The sequence below is a fragment of the Nycticebus coucang genome, chromosome 5, assembly GCF_027406575.1.
Source record: "Nycticebus coucang isolate mNycCou1 chromosome 5, mNycCou1.pri, whole genome shotgun sequence".
Classification (NCBI taxonomy): Eukaryota; Metazoa; Chordata; class Mammalia; order Primates; family Lorisidae; genus Nycticebus; species Nycticebus coucang.
In genome coordinates, this window is record NC_069784.1 from 124,174,171 (window position 1) to 124,197,529 (window position 23,359).

General features: G+C 43.3%; 1 protein-coding gene and 1 long non-coding RNA gene across 2 annotated transcripts in view; one reads left to right on the top strand and one right to left on the bottom strand.

The window, feature by feature from the left end:
- The window catches only part of SASH1 (SAM and SH3 domain containing 1), a 312,356-nt gene that overhangs the window by 87,463 nt on the left and 201,534 nt on the right, over nucleotides 1–23,359 (top strand). The gene's annotated exons all lie outside the window — the stretch shown is intronic.
- Nucleotides 4,325–12,449, bottom strand: LOC128585786 (uncharacterized). The gene is made up of 3 exons (XR_008380109.1): nucleotides 12,136–12,449; nucleotides 9,086–9,219; nucleotides 4,325–6,219 (listed from the first exon to the last, which is right to left on the bottom strand). It is a non-coding gene; the product is annotated as an uncharacterized LOC128585786 (long non-coding RNA).

The following is a 23,359-nucleotide window of genomic DNA, read 5'->3' on the forward strand; positions in this document are numbered from 1 at the left end:
TGGATTAAGCCCAAGTGCCCATCAACCCACAAATCAACCCACAAATGGATTAACAAATTGTGGTACATGTATACCATGGAATATTATGCAGCCATAAAAAAGATGGAGACTTTACCTCTTTCATGTTTACATGGATGAAGCTGGAACATACTCTTCTTAGCAAAGTATCTCAGGAATGGAAGAAAAAGTATCCAATGTACTCAGCCCTACTATGAAACTAATTTATAGCTTTCATATGAAGGCTATAACCCAACTATAGCACAAGAATATGGGGACAAGGCCAGGAGGGTAAATGCTGGGGCCACACCTACAGTGCATCTTAGAATGGATACAGATGAAACTTACTAAATGCAGAATACAAATGTCTACATACAATAACTAAGAAAACGTCATGAAGGCTATATTAAACAGTTTGATGAAAATATTTCAGATGGTATATGAAACCAGCACATTATATCCCTTGATTGCACTAATGTACACAGCTATGATTTAATAAAAAATAAAAAAAAAGAACTCAAAAAAAAAAAAAAGATGGGAGGTCCTGCATGAATATGAAAACATGCTATAAGGTCACATAGTCAAAGAGGAATATTTTCTTTGGAACACTGCTTAATATATACAAGTTATTTTGGTTGACTAAGATTTTAGTGTTAAATAAACATTATTACTGATAAAATAAATAAATAAATAAATAAATAAATAAAAGAGAAAGAACTGAGAAATCCAACTTGGAGAAGACGAGTTTAGCCCTATGTGATGGTGTGCACCTTATCATCCCAGCTAGTGGGGAGGCTGAGGTGGAAGGATCCCTTGAGACCAGGAGTTGGAGATCAGCCTGGACAACATGGCAAGACCCAACTTTTTTTTTTTTTTATTGTTGGAGATTCATTGAGGGTTTTTTTTTTTATTATTATTATTGGGGATAAGACCCAACTTTTTTAAAAAGGAGAATTTAGACACCCTCCCCCAGTAGATACTAATATTTAACATAATTTGATCAAGTTCCTCCTGAAAAAGTACAGCTAGCAAAATCAGGCAAAGGAAGGTTTTTTGGGTATTTTTCCTTAAAAAAAACACTCAATATGGAAGAGGAAGGAAGGAACTTTTTAGAATGTACTTGATGCTGTGTTTTTCATTGCTACTTGAGACAAGAAGATAGACAGAGTTGTCTTCTGTAGTGATCTTTTCAGCTGGGAAAAAATAGTTTAGTCTCCTTTCCTGTCTCAGGGAGCTGTATAACTAAACCATCCAATCTGAATGGTTATCCAATTCATCCTTTCAAAGGTTTTTTTTTTTTTTTTTTTTTTTTTAGTTTTTGGCTAGGGCTGGGTTTGAACCCGCCACCTCCAGCATATGGGGCCAGCATCCTTCCCCTTTGAGCCACAGGCGCTGCCCCTTTCAAAGGTTTTAATCCACTGTCTGCACTGAGCTCGGAGCTTGCCTGCCATCCACCATGGGCTCAGGGTAATATCCCTGCCTGGGGGTTCCCATCTACCCCAGGCCTCAACTGCTTCGATGGCCTTCCACAGAAATGGGATTCTCTTTGGGATCTGGATGTCGTAACAGATGTTAACAACACTCAGCCTTCTGTTATTTCCACCTGCTCCCAGAAGCACACTGGCCAGTGGGGCTCCACAACAGAAAACCCAGCGTACAGAAAGCCCCGCTGGAAAGAGAGCTGCAAAGGGCGAGCCGCTCAAACTTAAGTCTCATGGGAACTCAGTCACTCAGGCTGCGGCTAGAGCCAGCAGCTGTGCTCCTCTGTAAGTTAGCATCAGGGCTGAGCAACAAAGGAAAAGAGATGCAAATTGCATTCATCCTACGTTCCATCCCAGGGTTTAAAATATCTGCTTTAGCTAACACCAGCCCAGAGAGGAGAATCAGATCGACCCTGATTATAATAATCTGGAAGAGCACATTCAACCTGGATACAGTTCACCACAGAAGGGCCACAGAGCAACCTGCGAACCCCAAATGGTGCAAGCTCTGGAGGTGGTCAGAGGTGCTGGATATGCCCCTTCAGACATCATCAGCACAGAGCTCTCCAGGACTAGTGATGACCAGGTGTTGCCTTTTCCTTAGACTTGGCTCCTTGCATGCAGCCAGTAAAACATCCCCCGATGGTTTGCAATTCTGTCAGATAAATGCCTGGTTTCAGGAGGTACCCTTGACGTGTTTGCTTTTCTTCTCTTTAGAATAGAAGCAGAGTGGTTGTGCTCCATGGGCCTGACCCCGGGCCCTGGACAGCCAAGTGTGAGTGGGGGCCCTGTACCCACACTACTGCATAGCTGCTCCTTCCTGGGCAGCTTGGGCATACACCAGAGACCCAGCTACTCCAGCAGGGACAGGGGAACAGAGGAATTCTCATTTATGCCACTGATGCCAGGATCTAAATTTTCTAAAATTGCACACCAGTACCCTGTAGCCTGCCCAAGAGGAACACTGAGTTAAAATGCTAGAGGAAGCCATCAGCTAGGGCCTTTCCCAAGTGACAAAACACTGTGTTCCTGATTCTCTGTCAATGGTCTGTCCCACGGTCCTCACCTTAGAACAACCAAGTCAGCTATCCTGGGAGGAGGAAGAGAAGGTTTAAGTCTCTCACGGGAACTTTGGAAATATTTATTATTCTAATACACTGTGGGCATTAACATTCATCAGAGAGCAAGAGAAACCTGAGAAATAGTCCCTGGCCTAATTTGGATGGCTGAATTGTTTCATAGAAAAGCCTGTGAATTGCAATTGGGCCCTTGGCACAGATCTGGGGAGGCCAAGAGAATCTACTCTCTGAGAAGCACGATGTGTCTGTGTTGGACACTCCTGGACTGGCCCTGCCACACCAGGTGCCCAAGTGGCACTGGTCACTCGCAGACTTCTGGAGTGATGCGCTTAGATTTGCACAGAGAAATTCAGTTCCATGGTCCCAAATGGCTTTGCAGATGTGTTGCTGGCTGTGAGAGAAGACAGACAAGAATTCTAATGAGGCCACACAGCCAAGAAGCTGTCACAGGGTCAGCGGTCAAAATGGAAACCTGTGGCAGAATCCAGGAATGGTTGAGAACACAGCCTGTAGGGTCGGAGTTGTACACATCCTGGGTCCATCCCTTACTAGCTTTGAGACCCTGGACAAACACCTGAACCTCTGGATAAAGATGAATGACAGGTCCTTTCTCATCAGAATGAGGTCCAAATAGAAATGATAGAAATGGGTCCTTTCTCAGCAGGATGTAGGAAGATTAGGCAACAATTGGAAAAACGCTGGCTTAGCACCCTGCCTGGCACATAACTGATTTGATACACACTTGTTGCTGTTACTTTTATTACTATTATTGCGCAGAAAGGACTGAATGAGACATGGAATTGCTAATGCCCCGGGTTTGAAATAATACCATATAAATGGCAACTGTGAGCTTCACCTTGTGTGAGCAGATCCCAAGCTCTTAATGGCAATGGGGTAAGAGAAGAGTGGAAAAAATGCCAAATAGGTCCTGGTACTAATAAGACTTATTTTCAGCCAGACACGGTACCACGCCTGTAATCCTTGCACTGAGGGAGGCCAAAACAGGAGGATCCCTTGAGGCCAGGAGTTTGAGACCAGCCTGAGCATAAGCAGTAAGACCCTGTCTCTACAGGAAAACAAACTAACAAAAAAAAAACTTATTTTCACACACACATACCATGTTTACTTTGCTTATGATGATTTCTAGTCTGCTGTCCCTGATTTGATTAAATATAATTAGAGCATGTGGGCGGCACCCATAGCTCAGTGGTTACGGTGCCAGCCACATACACCAAGGCTGGTGGGTTCAAACCAGGTGGGGGCCAGCTAAAACAATGACAACTGCAACAAACAAAATAGCCGGGCGTTGTGGTGGACGCCTGTAATCCCAGCTACTTGGGAGGCTGAGGCAAGAGAATCTCTTAAGCCCAAGAGTTTGAGGTTGCTGTGACATCACAGCACTCTACCCAGGGTGACAGCTTGACACTCTCCCTCAAAATAAATAAATAAACAATAAGAGCATACTGGATGTAGAAGGGTCTGAGATAATGTCTAATGTCTAATACAATATCTTCATTTTATAGATAAGCAAAGTAAAGCCTGCTGACGAGGTAACTGAGTATCAGCATTGCTGGTGACCTGTTTGGAAGGTGGTTTAAATGTGGCTTTGGGGAAAAAAATAACTATAGGTTTGGTGCCTCAGTTGGGTAGGCAGGCTTATTACAGAGGCATTTTGAATGCTTAGAGAAAGGAGTTCTCTGTCTGCACACACACGTGCATACTTTTCTCTCTCTCTCTCTCTCTGTGTTTTGCTTCATCCCCTAAATTCTGATACTCTCCTTCAGAGAAGGAGTTGAAGTAAACAAATCAACAATCAAGGCATTTTTTGAGCAGAATAGATGCATTATTCTTCGTGTGAGCAGAAACCACATTCTGATTTCTGTCTTAACTCAGCTTCTTCTCTCTGGAAGAGAGGGAGATTTGCAGAAAAGCTGAAACAAGAATTGCTGGTAAAAACACTTCCAACCCCTTCTTGATGACGGGCTGGGTGACAATCCCACAGGATGGAGAGGCATTTTCCAGGCGGCCTGTGGTACATTCAGGTTGAGCTGATGGCAGTCCAAGGCAGCACTGCCCTGGAGACAGGCAGAAAAGTCCTGACGCCCCCGGGCTAGAATTGCAGTCGGCCTGAAGACCAGTGCGAATGGTCTGGATGTGCCTCTCTCCACCGGCCAGGCCTGTGTGCTGACAGCAGCTTGCACTCCACCTGGGCGTGGGGACAACTGCTGTCTTGCCCGCAGCTGGCCCCTTAGTGGAACTACTAACCCCAGTGTTCCCAGTCTGTGTCCTCTCCTCACACCTGTCCCATGGTGACAGCAAACCTCTGCAGTTCTCATACTCTGCCTGGTAAGTGCCGGGAAGCCCACTGCTTGGTGCACTTTCAGAATAGGAATATAAAGTTCTGTATCATTTTGAAACCGCTTATGAGTATTGACTTTTATTAAGCCTTGTGTTAGTTACCGTTAAATCATGTTCAAAATCCTTGTCACTTTAAAGGAACAAAGTTGTTAAGAAGTAAATTTTTATGGCACATTTGCAAATTCTAAAATTTATTTTTTAATATGAAAAATAATATTATTTACTTAGTATTTGTGATGTCCCCAGATGCTTTACACTGATGTCTCATGTACTCTGTGGGCTAGGTGGTATTCACAGACCCGTTTCATAAATGAGAAAACTGAGGCTCGGTAGGATTGAGTGATTGACCTGAGGTCAGTTAGCTTCATTGATTGATTGATTGAGGCAGGGTCTCTGTTGCCCAGGCTAGAGTGCAGTGTCAGGACCATAGCTCACTGTAACCTTGAATTCTTAGACTCAAGCGACACTCCCACCTCTGCCACCCTAATAGCTGAGACTATAGTTGTGCACCACCCCACCTAGCTCATTTTTTTGAAGTTTTGTAGAGATGAGGTCTCACTATGTTGCTCAGGCTGGTCTCAAACTTCTGACCTCAAGCATCCTCTCGCCTGAGCCTCCCAGAAGGCTGGGTTTATGGGCCCGCGCCCAGCTGACAGTTGGACACTACTGTGTCAGGCAGCACTTGGGAACTATGGCCTCCGTGAGCCTGTTCGTCCAAAGTGTTGCACACTTGTGGGCACATGTGCAGTGTCCATTTGGTGTCAATTGGAGGAAGGAGTCATGGGCAGGGGAAAGAAGAGACATGTTTTCTCCCCGCAGCTTTTGCTGAGAAGAAGCACGTCTGGAGGACACCGCAGTAGGATACCGTTTACTCCTCCGCTCCGACTGTTGCCTCTGGTTGAAAGGATTTGGGGAATTCAGCAAAATAGCGAAGCACATTCCCACACTTGCGAGAGCAAAGGGCAGGAGCCACAGGTCTGCAGCTGTGCACGCTGTTACCTCCGTGTGGGGTTAACCTGAGGGGAGAAAAGTCTCCGGGGAAGAGAATCTCTTTGTTGCTGCATTCTTGACATTTCTAGTATTTCCACGTGGACCTGACTGCCTCTCCAGAAATGGGAGGAAACTTCTGGAAGAGTATCCTGGCGAGAGTCTGTCATGTGAAATATGGTTCTTTCAACACAGAAAGGAAAGCTGTGTCCCGGGGAGCACCTGACCTTCTGGAACTACAAAGGAGGGGCCGTATGGACAGTCACACCAGGGCTGTCACGCAGGGACTCACTTTCCTCTTTGGTTTGTTTATTTTCCTGAGGAAAGAGGATGGTAAAACAGCTTAAAGACTTTGTATTTGAAGACAGTTGCAGGTTTACATTTTAAGCATCCTTTATTTGACTATGACAACACTTTGAGATGAGAACAATGATACTTACTTTGAAGCTAGGGATGTCAAATTAAAAAAAAAAAACATAGACCATCCTTTTTTTTTTTTTTTTTTTGAGACAGAGCCTCAAGCTGTTGCCCTGGGTAAGAATGCTGTGGCGTCACAGCTCACGGCAACCTCCAACTCTTGGGCTTAAGTGATTCTCTTGCCTCAGCCTCCTAAGTAGCTGGGACCACAGGCGCCCGCCACAATGCCCGGCTATTTTTTGGTTGCAATTGTCATTGTTGTTTGGCAGGCCCAGGCTGGATTTGAACCCGCCAGCTCTGGTGTATGTGGCTGGTGCCTTAGTCACTTGAGCTACAGGCGCCCAGCTGAGGACATCCACTTAAATTTGAATTTCAGGTAAATAATGAGTAATTATTTTTAGCTTATGTATATCTCATGCAATGTTTGGCATGAACACACACACGATGCCAAAAATATGTGCACACACTTCAAGAAAGGAAAAACTGTATTAAAATTGATTGTAATACTCAAGTTATGTGTGACTTCTACCATTATAAGAGATATAAGATATGATATGTAGGATAACAAATATTATCAGTATATATTGAGTATTATTATTTTAATGCAGTTTTTTTCTTTCTTAAAGTTTGTGTACATATTTTTGGCATCCTCTGTAGATATATATAAAACTTCATATTTTATCTGGCAACCCTATTGAAGCATTAATGTTAACAAAATACCACAATTTTTGGTAAACGTTGGCTGTAACTTACAAGTTTTAAGGGACATAGCATTCATTAAAAGAAAATATGGTGAATTGTTGATTTGCAACTAATTTTACCATGATTTCTAACATACCAGTTTTCCACTTTTAATGAGTCTATAAGTTTGCTATCCGAGGACCATTACGTTACATTTTCCCTTGGGTCAAAATATTATTAAGAAGTTTCTGACTCAGTGCCTGTGGTTCAGCGGCTAGGGCGCCGGCCACATTCACCAGAGCTGGCGGGTTCAAACCTAGCCCGAGCCTGCCAAACAACAATGGCAACTACAACCAAATAAATAGCCGGGCGTTGTGGCAGGTGCCTGGAGTCCCAGCTACTTGGGAGGCTGAGTCAAAAGAATTGCTTAAGCCTAAGAGTTTGAGGTTGCTGTGAGCTGTGACGCTATGGCACTCTACCCAGGGCAACAAAGTGAGACTCTGTCTCAAAAAAAAGGAAGAAAGAAAGAAAAAGAAAGAGAGAGAGAGAAGAAAGAAATTCCTGGGTGGCTCCTGTGGCTCAAGGCGTAGGGCACCAGCCCCATATACTGGAGGTGGCAGGTTCAAACCTGGCGCTGGCCAAAAACTGCAACAACAAAAACATCAACAAAGAAATTCCTAAATTGGCTGGGTATAGTGGTGCAGGCCTATAATCCTAGCACTTTGGGAGGCCTAGGTGGGTGGAACACCTGAGCTCAGGAGTTCGAGACCAGCCTGAACAAGGGCAAGATCCAACTGTACTAAAACTAGAAAAACTAGCTGGGAGTTATGGCTGGCACTTGTAGTCCCAGCTACTCAGAAGGCTGAGACAAGAGAATTGCTCAAGGTGAGGAGTCTGAGGTTGCTGTAAGCTACGAGGCTACAGTACTCTACCCAGGATGATGGAGTGAGATTCTGTCTCAAAAAAAAAAAAAAAAAATTCCAAAAGTAAAAACATATGGAAAATTTTGCAAGCATTTAAAAATACTTTAAACCGGGCCAAGTGTAGTGCTCATGCCTATAATCCTAGCCCTCTGGGAAGCTGAGGTGGGAGGATAGCTTAAGCTCAGGAGTTCAAGACCAGCCTGAGTGAAGTAAGACCCCCATCTCTACTAAAAATACAAAAGCTAGTTGGGTGCTGTGGTGGGTGACTGTAGTCCTAGCTACTTAGGAAGCTAAGACAGGAGGTTTGCTTAAGCCCCAGTTTGAGGTTGCTATGAGCTAAGCTGATGCCACAGCACTCTAGCCTGGGCAACAGAGTAAGGCTTTTTCAAATAGAAAACCAAACAAACCTTTAAACTGTACATGAATGCTTTTGTGTTAAAGGAGAGAATTCATTCAACAAATATCTATTGGGTGTTCACTGTATGCCTGACACTGCTGAAGGAGTTTGGGGACTGAGGTGTTTTGGAGGACAGCAGGGAACAAAATGAGCATCTCTGTCCTCTTAGGCCTTGGGACCGAGGGAATGGTTTTAGGAGAATGTGTGAAGTTTAAACTATAGCCAGTTGCAGGAGACTTAGCAATACTTGGGGGAGGGGACAGAAATCTGACTACATTAGGAGGGCACAAGAAGCAAAACGTTATCAATTCAGGGTGCTATTTTTTGTTACAATGTCTCGACTCTTAAACTAGAATACATTTACAATGTATACAATACATTGTCCACTGTCCACCTCACATTTTGGGGGGAGATGTTTTTAGAAGCAGAGAATGTTGTGACAATATTGGTGAGGAAGGAAACTCTAAGTTCCTAGGCCTCTTTCTATGGATGCATGGATATCAGGTTAGCAACACATTGTAGCCTTTATTCTACACTTGAGAGGTAGTAAATTGCTTTTGGTTAGAAATGAATTAACTCTTTCCTATGACTACATTACCATAACCTGCTGTCAGAAGTGATTTAGTAAATGTGAATATGGGAGGCTAAAAACCTGAATCTACTTCCAAGAAGTAAATTGATTAATGCGTCCTTCTTTCATTAGTATGATCAGATTCACAAGATGATTTTATGCTAACACTCATTTTCAAATCCTCCATTGCTTACCTTAATAAATTCAAGGTTGGAAGGATGTGAAAGCTATCCACTCTGACCTTCCAATGTCAAATCCTTTTTCTCCTCCAAAATATCCCCACCAAGTGGTCCAACCTTTTTAGCTCCCTGGAATAAACCTTAGGTGCCTGGTAAAACAAGCAAACAATGGTAAAATCTCTGCCTCCCAGAAAGAAGGAATTCTGTTCCCTTCATTTAGAGCAAGGAAACAAAATGAGACCAGAATTTCAAAAATCCTAGCGCACTATAAGAAAGAATTTCCCATATCTTTCACTAGGGAAAACCCTTTTATATCAGTAGTAATAGAAAATCTATATCAAAAATGGGGCAGTGCCCGTGGCTCAAAGGAGTAGGGTGCCAGCCCCATATGCCGGAGGTGGTGGGTTCAAACACAGCCCCAGCCAAAAACTGCAAAACAAACAAAAAAACAAAAAAACCAAACTACCGATCATTAACTGGTTATTATGTATCAAACACACTAAGTAATTTTTATGTCATTTCTCACTTAATCAAAAAAATCATCGTTTACAAGACACTTAAGAAGCTGGTACTGTTAGAATCTTTGTTAACAGAGATGATCAAAGTGAGATAGAGAAGGTAAGTCATTTGCCTTCCATTTTAACATTAGATGGGAACTTCAGAATTCGCCCTTCTCATTTTCTAGGATTTGCCTTGGTACTTGTATCAGAGAGTCATAGTTGGAATCTTATATCTCTGTGGTTTCTGTTATTATACTTCACACTGCTTTATTCCCAAACTTGTATAACATCTCTTCATGCTGCAGGAATTATATATAAACATATAGATAGCTAGATAGATAGATACACAGAGAATTTATACACACACACACGCAGCTCATCCACACGTGTACGCAGAGATGATTGCAACTATTTTTCTCCTAATTTGAACATGGGTAATGTAAGGAATATAAGAATATGTTTGGGGCAGAAGCAGTGGCTCACACCTGTAATCCTAGCACTCTGGGAGGCAAGTGGATTGCTTGAGCTCAGGAGTTCAAGACCAGCCTGTTCAAGAGTGAGGCCCCACCTCTACTAAAAATAGAAAGAAAAAAAAATAGCCAGGTGTTGTGATGCACGTGTGTAGTCCCAACTACTTAGCAGGCTGAGATAAGAGGATGGCTTGAGCCCAAGAGTTTGAGGTTGATATGAGCTGTGATGCCACGACATTTTATCCAGGGTGACAGAGTGAGGCTCTGTCTCAATAAAAAAAGAAAGAAAGAGAGACAGAAGAAAGAAAGGAGGGACGGAGGAAAGAGAGAGAGAGAGAGAAAAGAAAGAAAAAGAAAGAAAGATTGATTCCAGGCACCTTTGTACTTTAGACTTGATTAAACAATAAAAACATGGCTCCATCCAACAGCAATACCCATTTATCTCAAGCACAAATAGGACTTTCTCTGGGATAGATAATATGCTCAGCCATAAGACAAAACTCAGTATAAAAGGACTGAAATCATACTAAGTATGTTTTCTGACCAAAATAGAATTAAATTAGAAGTCAATCACAGAAGGAAATTTGGGAAATTTCATAATTATCAGAAAATTAAACAATATACTCCTAAATAGCAATGGAGCAAAGAGGAAATCATAAGAAAAATTAGAAAAGGATTTAAGATGAAATAACACAAAACACCAAAACTTATGAGATGCAGCTAAAGCCATGCACAGAGGATAATGTATAGCTGCAAATGCCTCTACTTAAAAGAAAGATCCAAACTCCACAACCTAATCTTCCTCTCAAGAAATTAGAAAAAGAAGAACTTTTTAAAGACTTACGTTTAAAATTCAAGAAAACTGTATTAAAATAACTTTTACATTCTATACAAATCAGTTTGTGAATGGACATTCCTTCAGAACGTATTCAACTTTTTAACCCTGATTACTTTTGATAATCACTCCAGAGTCATTTTCTCATTGACATTCCTTAACTGATGCTTATTTTCTCAAATCATTTACCCCCCCTCATCTATTGCTGCATGGTTCCAGAGAAAAGTTAGATTCCATTTGTTCCTTAGTTTACAATCATGAGCGCAGCAAAGCTTTTGCTCACTTCATGGAAACTTTGATACTGATCCCTCTTTCAGTCAGGGTCCTGCAGAAAACAACTGCAGACCCAGAGGGGTTCACATGAGTGGCGTGAAGGCCCTGTTTAACAGAGGTGCGGGCAGGACTAAAGGACAGACAAGATGGTGGTGGTGCACCAGAGACTGGCAATGTCAGGAAGCCTTTATTATTATCTGGGAAAATTAGAGGAAATAGGTCGTTAAGTTAAGAACCAGGACCCTGGAAGAAGGATTACCACTTTTGATCCCTGGCCTTAGAGGAACATAGCAATGGCTAAAACTTTGGCAGGTGTGGGTTCAGTAAGGACAGATATAAATAGCCCACTGGCCTGTCTTTCTTTCCACTCTTTTCCTCTACCATGGACGCATCTCAAAGGAAGCGAGAGAACCAGAGAATCAGGGAACTATCACTAGACATCAGCTTCCAAGGGACAGATAGAAGACAGGGTACAATAAATCAGGAGAAGATGGAAGTGAAACAGAACTATCCCTGACCAACCTGGGTCGCTGGCCTCTATGCCTCCAGGTTCCAGTCTCTAGCTGGGTCCCAGGAAAACCCATCCGGATTGTCAAGGAGCCTCACCCCCGCCACTTCCTCTGTTGCTGATGTTTGCTGATCTCTGCTTCCATACTTTGTGGTTTTCTCAAAAACAGCTGTGATTTCAGCCCCCACTAAGTTACCCCAGGGAGGCTTTGACCTTGCTGAGGTAGGGGAGGTGTACCTGCTCACAAGTACGTACAGCCCTTCCTTTGCTTTTTTTTTTTATTGTTGTTTTTGGTTTTGTTTTTTGAGACAGAGTCTTACTTTGTTACCCTCGGTAGAGTACTGTGGCATCATAGCTCACAGCAACCTCCAACTCTTGGGCTCAAGTAATCCTCCTGCCTCAGTTTTTCTATTTTTAGTAGAGACAGGGTCTCACCTTTGCTTAGGCTGGTCACAAACTCATGAGCTCAAGCTACTCACCTTCCTTGGCCTCCCAGAGTGCTGGGATTACAGGTACGAGCCACCACGCCTGGGCCCTCTTTTCTTTGCTTTTTAAGGTGTTTTTTTTTTCCTTGCATTTTTGCAGTCTCTTCTCCCTGGGAACACAGATGGGGTTCCCTCAGGACTGAGTTGAGGTCAGTTTTCCTCTTCATCCCTCCTTTCCCTTTGAGAAAGAGGCTGTGGAACTCCTCACCCAACAGCCCCCTCAGGACCACTGGGTCTCAGAAACCAGCCACACACAGGGACTGGGAGAACTTCTTGCTGGCCACAGGACTTGGTTAGTGCCTCTAGGGACTCACTCTGTGCAATGTGCTCGATAGATATGGGTCAGATGACCAGGCCATGGTATTTTTAACCATCTGTGGTGACAGTGCCTCTTAGTCATCCCTGAGTGTCCCAGAGAACTGGCCATTTTCCACATCCTCAGCACAACCTTCATCAGCCCTGGGGAGGAAGCTGAGAGCCCTGCCCTAAAAGAGCTGCCAAACCCAGGAATAGTGGCATCTTCCTGGAGCAGGATACTCATAAAGCAGGTTCCACGGCTGCCTCGTGCAACCTGTCCTGTTTACTGTCCTTCCACCTCTTTCTCAGGCTTCAAAGGATGACTTATGACTTGTCCTGAGAATCCTGCCCTACCAGAAGGATCTGTCATCTCCCTCCTGGTGCTTGTCGAATTAGGCAGCTGCTTGTGGAATTAAGTTATTAAAATTTTTGCTCAACCTCTTAATCAACTTAACTTGACTTTATTTTGGTGGAAAGCAACTCACTTGGTCATGAGTATTTTGTTTAATTGGTCATTTGCCTCAGGGTGTCATAACTTTTCCAGTAATAGTTATACAACAGCAAATATATTTTATTTACTTTTTCTCTGCAATTACTGAGCTGACTCTCTGAATGTGCAAGGTATGTGAAGCACTGAAGAGGAACCATGATCCTACAGTGAGTTCTGTGATAATTTGAGGACAGAAAACACGGGAGAAGGGCCAGGAACAGTGCCTCACGCCTGTGATCCTAGCACCCTGGAGGGCTGAGGCGGGAGGATCCCTTGAGCTGAGGCGTTCAAGACCAGCCTGAGCAAGAGCGAGACACCCATCTCTAGTAAAAATAGAAAAACTAGGGCGGCGCCTGTGGCTCAGTGAGTAGGGTGCCGGCCCCATATGCCGAGGGTGGCGGGTTCAAACCCAGCCCCAGCCAAACTGCAACCAAAAAATAGCCGGGCGTTGTGGCGGGCGCCTGTGGTCCCAGCTGCTTGGGAGGCTGAAGCAAGAGAATCGCGTAAGCCCAAGAGTTAGAGGTTGCTGTGAGCCGTGTGACGCCACGGCACTCTACCCGAGGGCGGTACAGTGAGACTCTGTCTCTACAAAAAAAAAAAAAAAAAAAATAGAAAAACTAGCTGGGTGCTATGATGGACGTCTGTCGTCCCAGCTACCTGGGAGGCTGAGGCAGGAGGACCTCTTGAGTCCAGGAGTTTGAGGTTCCTGTGAGCTACACTGAGGCCAGGGCACTCTAGTCTAACACAAAAAAGTGAGGCTCTGTCTCAAAAAAACAAAACAACATAAAGCAAAAAAAAACCCCAAACGTGAAGACCCACAGCCTAAATACTCAGAGATTAACTATGGAGATAAGCAAGGTGCTTAAGGGAAGACAAGATTGTCACTGCCTTTTATCTCTGTCTTTGCTGTACTTGGATCCATCTTTGGTCTGGCTTTCTCATCTCTCTGTCCCTCTGTATTTCACTCTTGAAGGTCATGTGTGTGTACCTGTGGACTCTTACATTTGTGTGTGTGTGTGTGCATCGTGCCTTGTATGAAGTTGAATAGTGACATTTACCACAATAAAAAATGTTTTTAAAAAACTGAAAATAGGCTGGGTACAGTGACTCACAACTATAATCATAGTACTCTGGGAGGCTGACAGGGGTCGATTGCTTCAGCTCAGGAGTTTGAGACCAGCCTGAGCAAGAGAGAGACCCATCTCTAGTAAAAATAGAAAACCTAGCCTAGTGTTGTAACAGGCACCTGTAGTCCCGCCTACTTGGGAGGCTGAGGCAAGAGGATGGCTTGAGCACAGGAGTGTGAGGTTTCTGTGAACTATGATGCCATAACACTCTACCCCAAATATATGATACTGGCTAACCGTATAACGTTTCCACTAACTTGCTCTGTAACGGACTTTGGGTGAAGAACCTTTCAGGTATCATATCAGTTGTTCATCAAAAATTTGGGAGCTTCTTGAAATATTTTCTGCTTTTCTAGCTTGTGATCCAGTTTCTGATATCTGGAAAATAGAATAGTTCTTTTCGGTCTTTAAGATGCTTTTTTTCCTTGGGCGGCTCCTTGGCTCAAGGAGTAGGGCCCCGGCCAGCCCCATATACTGGAGGTGGCGGGTTCAAACCTGGCCCCAGCCAAAAACTGCCAAAAAATGAAAAAGATTCTCTTTGTCCAAGTGGCTCCATCTGGAATGGTTTGCTGCTTGTAGTTTATACTGCTTGGAAAAATGAGAGTGGGGAATTTGGGTGAGAACTGAGGGTTATTAGAACTTAAGAAGAGTGGTGGGATAAACGCAACCGCCCTCGAAATAAATGCCCTTTGCATGGCCTTTTTAATTTGTCAGTGGCAAAGGCAAAGGGATGGTCTGCTGGCTTTGCCCTCTGTGAGGAAACAGAAAGGCCTTTGCTGTAATCCTTGGAGCTGAAGGTCGTGCAGAGGGCTTGCCCGCACTAGCATACATATTTACTCGAGGATCAGAATCAGAACCTCAGTTAATCTCAGTTTTACTAGTGGTGCGTATTTCCTGCCTTCGCCCATGTCCACCCACCAGTTCTGGCTCCCGAGCTGACCATGCCCACTGGTCAGAACAGATTGGCAAACGCTCGTTCCTTAACACAGCCTCAGCTTGTGCATCAGGCAGGAATGTGGTCAGAAAAAAGGCTATTGTCCTCCCGTCATGTGTAGATGGGGGCGCATGTTACTTCCCCATGTTGCTTTTTTTTTTTTTTTTAAAGCTGCTTTTTCTATCCTTGTGTTAAAAGGCTTAGGGTAGGGAGGTCAATTGTTATAAGTATTAGACAAATGGCCTTTGCCTGCCTGCCTTAGAGCTTTAAACTGTAAACGAGGATACCATTCCTTTCTTGGACAAGGGAGAACAAGGATTGGCTGGTTTTGAGTAATTACCATTTTCCCCTTCATTTAAGCAGTCAACCCAGGAGTAGTTAGGGAGGGCATGCTGTGTCCAAGGCACTGTGCTGTGGGGGATGGGATGTCGGGAAGAGCGTGAAGGAGTCTAGAATCCAGTAGAGGATTGAAAATATAAACAAGCATACTGCCAGGAAGTACACGGCACGAACTTAGCGTCCCACATCAGAAAAACCCAAGCTCACGTCTCTGCTCTATCATTTTAACAAATGGTTCTGGAAAAATCGGACATCCACATGTGGGAAATACACTTCAAGTTGTGCACCGCTTGTCCTGTGCAAAGAGTAACTCAAAAAAGAGATGACAACCAGGAAGGCTGTGTTAACCAGTGTGATGAATGTGTGTCAAATGGTCTGTGAAGCTAGTGAATGATGCCCCATGATCATATCAATGTACACAGCTATGATTTAATAAAAATAAATAAATAAACATGTTCTAAAAAAAAAAAAAAAGAGAGATGACAAGCAAATGTGAAATCTTTCTGACTTTCCTGGAAGAGATTCCTTAGTTAAGACAATGAAATATGATTCATAAAAGAAAAATGGGTAAGTTGAACTTGATAAAAATGTAAAATTCTTCTTCAAAGACACTAGAAAATGAAAAAACAACCACAGACTGAGAGGAAATATTTGCAAAGCACATTCTTATAAAGTGCTTATATCCAGAATATATAGTTGAAATACCTCAAAACTCAATAATAAGAAAACTGCCCAATTTGTTGTTGTTGTTGCAGTTTGGCCGGGGCTGGGTTTGAACCTGCCATGCTCGGTGTATGGGGCCGGCTCCCTACTCACTGAGCCACAGGTGCGCCACAGCCCAATTTTTTAAATTGGCAAAAGATTTAACAGAACATGTGAAAAGATACTCAACACCATTATTCATTTGGGAAATGCAAATTTGAAAAATAACAAAATAACTATTAGAATGACTTAAAAAGAAAAGTTTATGAGCCAGCGTGATGGCTCATGCCTATAGTTATAGCACTTTGGGAGGCCAGGCGGGAGGATTGCCTAAGCTCAGGAGTTCAAGACCAGCATGAGCAAGAGTGAGACCCTGTCTCTAAAAAATAGCCAGGCGTTGTGGCGGGTGCCTGTAGTTCCTGCTACTTGGGAGGCTGAGACAAGAGGATCACTTGAGCCCAAGAGTTTGAGGTTGCTGTGAGCTATGATTCCATGGTACTCTAATAAGGGTGACAAAGTGAGACTGGAAAGAAAGGAAGAAAGGAAGGGAGAGAAGGAAGGAAGGAAGGGAGGGAGGGAGGGAGGACTGGTAATACCAAGTGCTGGCATGGGTGTGGAGCAAAGAGAACTCTGGAATACAAATGGTGCAGCCATTGTCAAAAACTAGTTTGGTAGTTCCTTATAAAATTAAAAATATGTACCCAATACACTTACCCTATAATTCACCCATCTCACACCTAGGTATTTACCCAAGTGAAATTTAAACCTATGTTCATTAAGACATATCTATGAATGTTTTGGTGACTTTGTTAATAATAAAAAAAGAGGGTGGCACCGGTGGCTCAAGGGGTAGGGTGCCGGTCCCATATGCCGGAGGTGGTGGGTTCAAACCTAGCCCCAGCCAAAAACCAAAAAAAAAAAAAAAAAAAAGAATTACAAAATATCCAAACGTGCTTCAAGGAGTAAATGGGGAAAATGTGGTATGTTCATACAGTGGAAGGCCCCTCAGCAGTGAGAAGGGACTACTGATACACTCAGCCACAGTCTCAGAGGCTTCAGGCCAAGTGAAAGGATTCCAACTCAGAAGGATACATATTATCTCATTGCACGTGCATGACATTTTGAAAAAAAAAAAAAACAGAACAGTAAGGATAAAAATTAGATCAGCATTTTCTGGAGCTTGGTAGGAGAGAGGGGTTGACCACCCAGTGATAGGAGGGGAAATGTGGGGTGACAGAGGGTTCTATATTTTGATCGTCCTGATGGTTGCATGACCGTGAACCTCATAGCCGTGTGCAGGAGAAAGGATGAATTTCATAGCGTGTGCATTTCATCTCCGTGCATCTGAGTGGGAAGAAAAAGAAGTAATACTATATGAAAGTACTTAGCCATCAAAAGCCGTAAAGGTGGTATTAAAATACCGTCCCTGGCACTTGAGTAATTACTCTACTTACAGAGTAAGTAGAGAATGACCATAGGCAAGTTTCTAAACCTTTATAATACCCATTTCCTCATCTTTAAAATGAAAAAAAACAAAAAAGCAGTAGCACTGCATAAAATTATGTTCTGAGAATTAAGTGATGTAATGCAAGAAATAAAATTAACTAAAGTTTATTGACCATTTACTCTGCTAAACTTCAGTTGTGCCTTTATATTCATTACGTAAGTCATTCTAACAATCTCAGGAGTAAGTTCTATTATTAATATGCTAAGAGCAAGGCCTAATGTGTAGTCAAGTCCCTAAGACTTGACTGTGATTTCTAGTATTTATTGAGACTCTTGTTTCCAGGCTGCTGTGCTAGGCACTAAGAATAGTAAGGAAAAAACAGAAATCCATTGTAGTTCCTGCCCTTGGGCAGTTCCCAGTCTAATAGAAGAGACAGGGGACTAGCAGTTAAAATGCAGTGTGCTGAGTGCTCTGAGAGTGGGGTTTGTAGGATACTGGCCCAGGAACATAGTGGGTGGAGGGAAAGTGGGAGAGACTACCCAGAAAATCTGCCCAGGGAAAGTAGAATCTGATTGTGTCTTAAAAGACAGGTGGAAGTGCCAACAGAGACCCAATGGGATGGGCAGGGATGGAGGAGGGAGATTCACCCAACGTTACCAGCAAAAAAGGAATGCCTGTCTCCCAACAACAAAACAGGTCATGGGAGTTAGTGTCAGAGAAAGGAGAGACCAAGCGAGGCAAACTTCCCAGTTGGGCTCAGATGCTGCAGAAGGGGGACTACATTAGCAGAGATGAGGGCGGAGGCTCAAGGAAACCGCCATGATGTCCTAGTGGGGACATACTATCCCAAGGGCCAGGTCTTTGGGAAAGGGCTTTCACGGCCTCCTGTATTCCCCCTTCAGTGTCTTAGTATTCACCCTGAGGAGACCCATTTAGCTCAGATCCTCTCGGCTGCAGTTTTCCTTCGTGTTTACCTATGGAGGCAAGTGGGGGATGGTTCACGAATAACTTGGAGCTGCTGTTTTTTCTGCTAGTTGAGGTACAGTGCATATTGTTCAATGTCCTGCGATTCCTGGGGCATGGTATTTAAATATAACGCATGCTTTTCTGGGTACAAAATCCCACTGCAAAACTATTCGAAAGATTTTTGGCAAAGAAGTAGGAACAGAGGGTGGTCGAGAGAGAACATTGAGTCAAGAGGTTCTTTGTTTGTATAAATACAAAAAACTGTGTCAAGACTCTACCCTTCCACTGCCCCCTAAGCTCTCAACAGGTGGCAAAGAGCTCAGTGACATTTGTAGAGCAGATGGCATGTCATTTTAGTGCTGTTTCTAATTGACAAGGGCCTTGGCGGCTGTGGCACGTGTGGCCGCATGCCGGGAGTAGGGTGGACAGTGGAATTAGAAACTGCTACCTGCTCCTTCTGGCATGGGAAGTGGGAGCTATAATTGTGTCAACTGGCTTAAGCACGTTGTGTTAACTCCTCATCAAAGGACTTATTTTGCTGGTTTTATTTCCCTTAACTTGCTAATCCTTCCCTCCCCCTTGCATGGGGCTTGGAATTTTGGACAACTTCAACAAGGAAACCTTGTTCCTATGAAAATTACCTTTAGCATAAGCTCAGTGTTTTCCTGTCCAGATTTTCATAAGCAACTCAGATTGCATTAAATTTATACCAGAAACAAGCTTTTGCTTCTCAGAAATGGTCCAAAGAGAAAGCCAAAAGGAATGGGAGGTAGCCCTGGCAATCCTGGGAGCCTACCAGGAATCCTAATCAGAGTATAAACAACATGATCAGAAGTCCTGCCCCTGAGCAGCCATAGTTTTTGTAATTCTCATTTTATCAGCTATGTGGTAAGTAGCTGTAGCTGCACTTGCTGTATTGAACTCATGCAAGTCCAAGGCCACAGCTACGAACTTCCTCACACAGCTTCCCGAACTTCCTCACACAGCTTCCCGAGGACCCAGCTCTTGAATTAGAACCCTTTTGTTTAAGCAAAACAAAAAAAAAATAGTTACTTGATCAATTTAGGAAGGGTCTTTTATACTGTATCAGGTTCCTTTCGGTCATTCAGTTTCTTGGAAGAAAACAAATCCCAATTATCAATCATATCCTATTAGACCAGACTTGAAAACAATTTACATGGTAATGAGGAACTTACTGAGTCTGCTGAGTGTATGATTTGTGCCTGAGCTTGGGAGTTGTTTCTAAGACATTCACAGTCATTCCCCTCTAATCAATGGCATACGTTTTCATTTTAAGCCTTCAAACAAAAGTTTGGAATGAGACATCCTCTCTGCTGTTTTCCTTCTCCGTTCCCCACCCAATGTCATTGTTGTGTCTTTAGCTCAAGGGGAGGGACAAGAAAGAGAGGATGGATTTAGAATACCTGTGTTCTCTTAAGCTCCAAGTCTATTAATGAAAAATAGTATGACTGGGTGGCGCCTGTGGCTCAGTGAGTAGGGCGCCGGCCCCATATGCAGAGGGTGGTGGGTTCAAACCCAGCCCTGGCCAAACCGCAACAAAAAAATAGCCGGACATTGTGGCGGGCACCTGTAGTCCCAGATGTTTGGGAGGCTGAGGCAAGAGAATCGCATAAGCCCAAGAGTTAGAGGTTGCTGTGAGCCATGTGACCTCACGGCACTCTACCTGAGGGCGGTACAGTGAGACTCTGTCTCTACCAAAAAAAAAAGAAAAATAGTATGACTGACCTTGGTGCCTATAGCTCAAGCAGCCAGGGTGCCAGCCACATACACCGGAGCTGGCGGGTTCAAATCCAGCCCAGGCCTGCCAAACAATGACAACTACAACCAAAAGAAAAAAAAAAAGTAGCTGGGCATGGTAGTGGGCACCTGTAGTCCCAGCTACTTGGGAGGCTGAGGCAGGAGAATGGCTTAAGCCCAGGAGTTTGAGTTTACTGTGAGCTGTGACGCCACAGCATTCGACCCAGGGCAACATAGTAAGACTGTCTCAAAAAAAAAAAAAAAAAAGATATGACTGATTTTTTTAAAAGCGGTTAAGGCCAGGTGTGGTAGCTCATGCCTGTAATCCTGGCACTCTGGGAGGCCAAGGAAGGTGGTTTGATTGAGCTCAGGAGTTCAAGATTAGCCTGAACAAGAGAGAGACCCCATCTCTACTAAAAATAGAAAAAAAAAAAAAAAAAAACTAGCTGAATGTTGTGGTGGGCGCCTATTATAGTCCCAGCTACTTGGGAGGCTGAGGCAAGGGAATCACTTGGGCCCAAGAATTTGAAGTTGAGGTTGCTATGAGCTATGACACCATGGCACTCTGCCCAGGGTGACAGAGTGAGACTCTGTCTCAAAAAAAAAAAAAATTAGGCCAGGCACCGTGGCCCACACCTGTAATCTTAGCACTTTGGAGGCCGAGGAGGGTGGATTGCCTGAGCTCACAGGTTCGACACAGGTCTGAGCCAGAGTGAGACCTCGTCTCTAAAAATAGCTGGGCATTGTGGTGGGCACCTGTAGTCCCAGCTACTCAGAAGGCTGAGGCAAGAGAATTGCTTGTGCCCAAGAGTTTGAGGTTGCTGTGAGCTATGAGCCACAACATTCTACCGAGGGCAAAAAAGTGAGACTCTGTCTCAAAAAAAATAAAAATAAAAAGCACATAATGATCTGAAAAACATTCAAGGGATTACATGAGCAATTATTTGTCACTGTTATTAAGTAGAATTGAAATGAAATTTTAGTAACTACTATTATCATTATGGAGTGCTCCCTTTATGCTAGATAGATAGTATACTAAGTAAAGTAACCAACATGTTTTATTGATTATTTACTATATGTCACCCATGGTGCTAAATTCTTTGCAAACTTATTTACTCCTCGTATCAATAGCATGTCATAGACACTATCTTTAGCTCCTATTTTATAACTGAGAAAAGTGAACTTTACAGAGTAACTTGCTAAGAGTTGAACTTGGTTTATCTGTAGCCCAAGCCTATCTGGACAACTATTACCTTAAATTCTTTGATGAATCCTTGACAGGACAGTATTTTGTTTTTTTCTGATGCAAGCAACCCCATTAACTGAGAAGTTCTATATAGATTCAAAATTTTTCAAATTTAAAGGGTTTTCTTATCCTATTTATAGGAGCTTCCTCCCCCTGTCAAAATCTCAGAACTAAGAACAGCCTGCCACACCCCTGGGCATTTCAGGCTTCCTGAATCCCTGTGCTGTGGTCCGGCAGATTCTTCCCCCTCACAACTGAGGATACAGTAATTCTTTTGTTCATTGATTTCCTGGAGCACCAGTGTTTTCAAAGTAGAATCAAAACATAGTCCACTAGGCATAGTTACTTCTGCCTAGTTTGCTTTAAAACTCATTATTTTTCCAAATGATTTACTTACAATATTACTGGAGTCAGATCACAATGTTTACTAGTTAATGTCAAATTTGACTCTTATCCAGGTTTTCCCAGTTGGAAGCAGCTTCCATGATCTTCCCTCTGTTTCTACTATTTGAGATGGGAGAAGCTGAGAGGAAGCCCACCAGGAGGGTCCCTAGTCTGGGCATTCTGGCCTCTTTCTTTTTAATGCGTTAAATATGAAGGGAGGCACTTTGAAGCTGTTTTTAGTCTAGACAGGATATGATGATAATAGCACAAATAAAAGTTCGTGTATTCCAGCCAGGGACAAATTAAATGGGTACAGAGCATAGATATATGTCATGCTGTTATTGACTCTGAGCAGCACACAGCCTACTCCAGGGCATGATGCCAGAGTAATTGGCTCGCTCAGAAAGCATCTGTGATTAGGAGAAAGCTCTCAGGAAATGCTAAGCAGCATGCGCTTGGACTCTCAATTTTTCTCTCCTAGGCACTGAAGGTTAGACATTTTATAGACCAAGAGAGGGAGTGGCATTTGATACCATTGGTTTTGCTGGTTTTCCTTCATAGATTCTATATATTTCTTAAAGAATCAGTCACCATATAGTGAAATGATCCAGGTAGTCTTTTTTTTTTTTTTCTTTGCAGTTTTTGGCCGGGGCCGGGTTTGAACCCACCACCTCCAGCATATGGGGCCGGTGCCCTACTCCTTTGAGCCACAGGCGCCGCCCAATCCAGGTAGTCTTTATGAAGGTTTTATGGAGGTGGCTGAGTTCTGGCACAGGTGGGGGTTATAAAAGTATGAAAAGAGGTGTGTATGTTGGGCATATACGTGCATGAAAGATAAAAGTGAGGCTCTTTGTCACATGAGCTATTGAAGTAGAAGATCCTCTGACATTTCTGTACTTACAAAACTGCCCTTTGTGCCTTGAGAACATAGTGGCCATCAGACATGGCACCTGGTTGACCTTGCACTCTGTTCTGAGTCAGCTGGAAAGGGAAGGCGTCTGGAGAAATAGCCACCAGCACAGAGCAACTTCAAAAATAATGTTTCTCAGTGGAAAATGTTGAGATGAAGAGAAAAGAAGGCCCTGTATCCAAGAAAATTCAGGGGCAAAATTGCCTGTGCTCCTGACCAAAGCCTAAATACTTCTCTTGGATGAAGACAAGACATTCCAATGGCCTCTACAGAACCCTTGCATGCATAAGCCAGTGATAAAATTTGGTCCAATAAAGAGCTCTTATTCATCTGCGACACGGTGTTTACCATCAAACCCGAGAAACCAGGAAGTTAAATGCTATGGGTGGATCAAAAAAGGTGGTTCCTGAATGTTTGTTATTATTAAGGAAGTTTGAGGAAATACTGAGAAAATTACTTTTTAGTGGGACTCCCAACAGCTCCTACTTGTCTTTGTTGGATGTTGGACTCATTCAGGTCCATTTGTGAATTATTTGCCAAACTGCATTCCTGCCTTTTTGGATATGCTATAATATGTAAACCTTTCAAAATACATTGCATTATTTTAACAGCGAGGCA